The 4,124-nt window shown below is 66.7% G+C and overlaps 1 non-coding gene across 1 annotated transcript; it reads right to left on the reverse strand.

The window, feature by feature from the left end:
* Positions 1–668: 668 nt before the first annotated feature.
* Positions 669–822, reverse strand: LOC144487976 (5.8S ribosomal RNA). The gene has a single exon (XR_013496488.1). It is a non-coding gene; the product is annotated as a 5.8S ribosomal RNA (ribosomal RNA).
* Positions 823–4,124: the final 3,302 nt, after the last annotated feature.

The following is a 4,124-nucleotide window of genomic DNA, read 5'->3' on the forward strand; positions in this document are numbered from 1 at the left end:
GCGGAGTGTGGAAGGAGCCGCAGCTCCAGCGCAACACAAGCAACGACACCCAACCGCCACGGATTCCCACGACAAAAATGCAAGCACTCGCACGCGCAACAGAGGGAAGAAAAGCACGGCACGACCGAGCACCGATCCAGGCATCAAGCGTCACACGCGTCAAGCTGCCGTCCTCCACGCGACGGCACTGAACGGCCACGGCAACCCACCGGCAGGCAACCGAGCACGGACCACGCGAGGCAACGTGTCCGGAGACGTCCAGCGGACAGTCACTCCACTCTCTCACTCTCTGTGCCGGAGCACCCAACCGAGCCAACTCTTGCGGATCCTTCCCGTGGACGAGCCACACACACACATCAACAGAGAGTCAACCCCCCTGGCCCGAGCCTAACGGAAGGCACACACGGTCCCGGCAGCGAGGCAGTCACGTTCTCTCTCTCTGGCAACCCGATGACAGCCGTGCCGGCGACCCCGAGGTGGCTGGGCCAGTGCGGGAGCGGGCAGTGCCGACGAGCCCGGAGGCGGACGCCGGCACCCAAGAGGTCAAGCTCTCCGACGCGGATTACTCTGGGTCTGCACTTAGGGGGACAGAGAGGACGGCACCTCTGCGACACCCCAGCCGCGCTCTTCGGCGCACGGATGCGCGCGAAGTGCGATTGATTGTCAAGCGACCCTCAGACAGACGTAGCCCCGGGAGGAACCCGGGGCCGCAAAGTGCGTTCAAAGTGTCGATGATCAATGTGTCCTGCAATTCACATTAATTCTCGCAGCTAGCTGCGTTCTTCATCGACGCACGAGCCGAGTGATCCACCGCTAAAAGTTGTATCGGGTTTCGGATCGGTTGCCCGATCCTGGGACGCGCAAAACGCTCCCCCGCCGACGTGACGGTGGAGCCCCAGCCTGGCGCGTACCACGGCGTGAGCCCGGAGGCGCACGCACTCGAGCGACAATCAAGCGAAAAAAAGGAGGAATCAGGGCGCTCGCAGGCGTTGAGTGCCGGCGTGGGTGAGGGGCCGGGGCCCGCCACGCGCCGTCACGCCCCGCAACAGCCAGAGGCAGAGTTCTCTGGTGTCACCGTCTGGCGGTAGGCTCGAGAGTCGAGGCGAGGCCGCAGCGGACTGAGTCGGGTGCAAGCCGCGGAGGACAGGCCGACGCTACGGGCGCAAGCCGACCCCGCACGCCCCAACCTCGGCGGGCTGGGGAAGGGGGCGCGGCGGAACGCTCGCAAGCGCGGCTGCCCCCGCGGACAGGCACATTCTCTCGAACGCGGTGGACGCTCGCTCAAGTCAGCACGAGACCAGACCGGACCGACAGGCGGACAACGAATCTTTAAACCTCGCACCCACCCTCCGCACACGGGTGCCGGAGGAATGGTGAGCATGAACAGGTACCCCTCACCGGGCTTTGAAGAGAGTGACTAGAATGCGACCAAAGCTTCACCGCGGCGGGAGACAAAAAGGCCCCTGACTGCACCAGAACGTCTCCCTGCGGAGTCACACAGTGGCCGTTCACCGTGGTCCCGTCGACAAGCCGCCAGGACAAGCACCCAAGCCCGCAGCAGCTCTCTTCGTTTCAACTGCGGATGTAATGCTGCAAGGCGGTGGCAAGGTCACGTCGCAGCCCGCAAGCCGTCGCCAAGGCGAGAGGAAGACGGTCCCCACAGCGGGCACACACAGACGGACGTGGAGCACGGGGCGGCGGCCCACAGGTGCGCACACGCGCCGTGCCGAGGATCGGTGCGGACGCCGGTGACATCGCACCCGGCAGAGCGGCTAGGCAGAAGTCGCTGCGGAGGAGGAGCACCGTCGGCGGAACGGTCTGCTGGCGGGCGAGGGACCAAACGAGCAGCTAGAACGGGCGGAGTGGACCGGACTGCAGAAGCGGAGTGAGTGCGTGGCTGACGCCACCGTCTCCCTCCGAGCGTCTGCTCGCGCCGGCCAAACCGCCGAACCGCTGAACGAAAGGACCGCATCGTCCCACGCAGGCAGGCCGGCCGTGTTGCCGTGCGTGCCCCCACCTCTCGGACGGACTGCAAAGACACCCTACGAAGCCAACGGCGAAGCCCTTCCAACGGCGCAGGCGTAGCGTGTGCGGCACCCGCATGGACTTGCCGGCGTGCAACCGAGCGTGTGCGTGCTCGTCGGTGGCGGCGCCCGCGCGCCGGCCCAACCGAGTGGGACCGAGATCGACGTCGCCCGGCTTCGGCGGAACGTGCGTACGGGTGACCAGGCCCGTTCGACGGGTACGGCGAAATTGTCGGTGTGACCTCCCACCCGCGTGGGAGGCGCCAGCGTCAGTACGGGCCACGGCCCCGGGGCCAACCCCCGTGAGGCTCTCCTGCCTGGCCCAACCGGCGCAGCCTTCGAGTTCAAGGAGTGACGGGCCGCCCTCCCCGGAGAGGTGGCGGGCCCCCGGCCGACAAAGATCCTTCACAACGTGTTCACCAACAGAAACCTTGTTACGATTTTTATTCTGTGTTACGGGTTTCGGTTCGGGCCCCCGGAGAGGTTGTCCGATACCTGGCCCCGGGGCCGGCCCCCGTGAGGCTCTCCTGCCTGGCCCAACCGGCGCCAGCCTTCGCGTTCAAGGAGTGACGGGCCGCCCTCCCCGGAGAGGTGGCGGGCCCCCGGCCGACAAAGATCCTTCACAACGTGTTCACCAACAGAAACCTTGTTACGACTTTTATACCGTGTCGGGTTTCGGCTCGGGCCCCCGGAGAGGTTGTCCGATCCTGGGACGCGCTAAACGCTCCCCCGCCGACGTGACGGTGGAGCCCCAGCCTGGCGCGTACCACGGCGTGAGCCCCGGAGGCACACGCACTCGAGCGACAATCAAGCGAAAAACCTTTCTCGGAGGAAACAGGGCGCTCGCAGGCGTTGAGTGCCGGCGTGGGTGACGGGCCGGAGCCCGACACGCGCCGTCACGCCCCGCAACAGCCAGAGGCAGAGTTCTCTGGTGTCACCGTCTGTCGGAAGGCTCGAGAGTCGAGGCGAGGCCGCAGCGGACTGAGTCGGGTGCAAGCCGCGGAGGACAGGCCGACGCTACGGGCGCAAGCCGACCCCGCACGCCCCAACCTCGGCGGGCTGGGGAAGGGGGCGCGGCGGAACGCTCGCAAGCGCGGCTGCCCCCGCGGACAGGCACATTCTCTCGAACGCGGAGGACACTCGCTCAAGTCAGCACGAGACCGGACCGACAGGCGGACCACGAATCTTTAAACCTCGCACCCACCCTCTGCACGCGGGTGCTCGAGGAATGGTGAGCATGAACAGGTACCCCGTACCGGGATTGAAGAGAGAGTGACTAGAATGCGACCAAAGCTTCACCGCGGCGGGAGACAAAAAGGCCCCTGACTGCACCAGAACGTCTCCCTGCGGAGTCACACAGTGGCCGTTCACCGTGGTCCCGTCGACAAGCCGCCAGGACAAGCACCCAAGCCCGCAGCAGCTCTCTTCGTTTCAACTGCGGATGTAATGCTGCAAGGCGGTGGCAAGGTCACGTCGCAGCCCGCAAGCCGTCGCCCAGGCGAGAGGAAGACGGTCCCCACAGCGGGCACACACGGACGGACGTGGAGCACGGGGCGGCGGCCCACAGGTGCGCACCCGCGCCGTGCCGAGGATCGGTGCGGACGCCGGAGACATCGCACCCGGCAGAGGGGCTAGGCAGAAGTCGCTGCGGAGGAGGAGCACCGTCGGCGGAACGGTCTGCTGGAGGGCGAGGGACCAAACGAGCAGCTAGAACGGGCGGAGTGGACCGGACTGCAGAAGCAGAGTGAGTGCGTGGCTGACGCCACCGTCTCCCCCCAAGCATCTGCTCGCGCCGGCCAAACCGTGGAACCGCTGAACGAAAGGACCGCATCGTCCCAAGCAGGCAGGCCGGCCGTGTTGCCGTGCGTGCCCCCACCTCTCGGACGGACTGCAAAGACACCCCCACAGGGCTGTGTGCGACGCCAACGGCGAAGCCCTTCCAACGACGCAGGCGTTGCGTGTGCGGCACCAATGCCGAGGATCGGTGCGGACGCCGGAGACATCGCACCCGGCAGAGGGGCTAGGCAGAAGTCGCTGCGGAGGAGGAGCACCGTCGGCGGAACGGTCTGCTGGCGGGCGAGGGACCAAACGAGCAGCTAG

The sequence above is a fragment of the Mustelus asterias genome, unplaced genomic scaffold, assembly GCF_964213995.1.
Source record: "Mustelus asterias unplaced genomic scaffold, sMusAst1.hap1.1 HAP1_SCAFFOLD_1173, whole genome shotgun sequence".
NCBI lineage: Eukaryota > Metazoa > Chordata > Chondrichthyes > Carcharhiniformes > Triakidae > Mustelus > Mustelus asterias.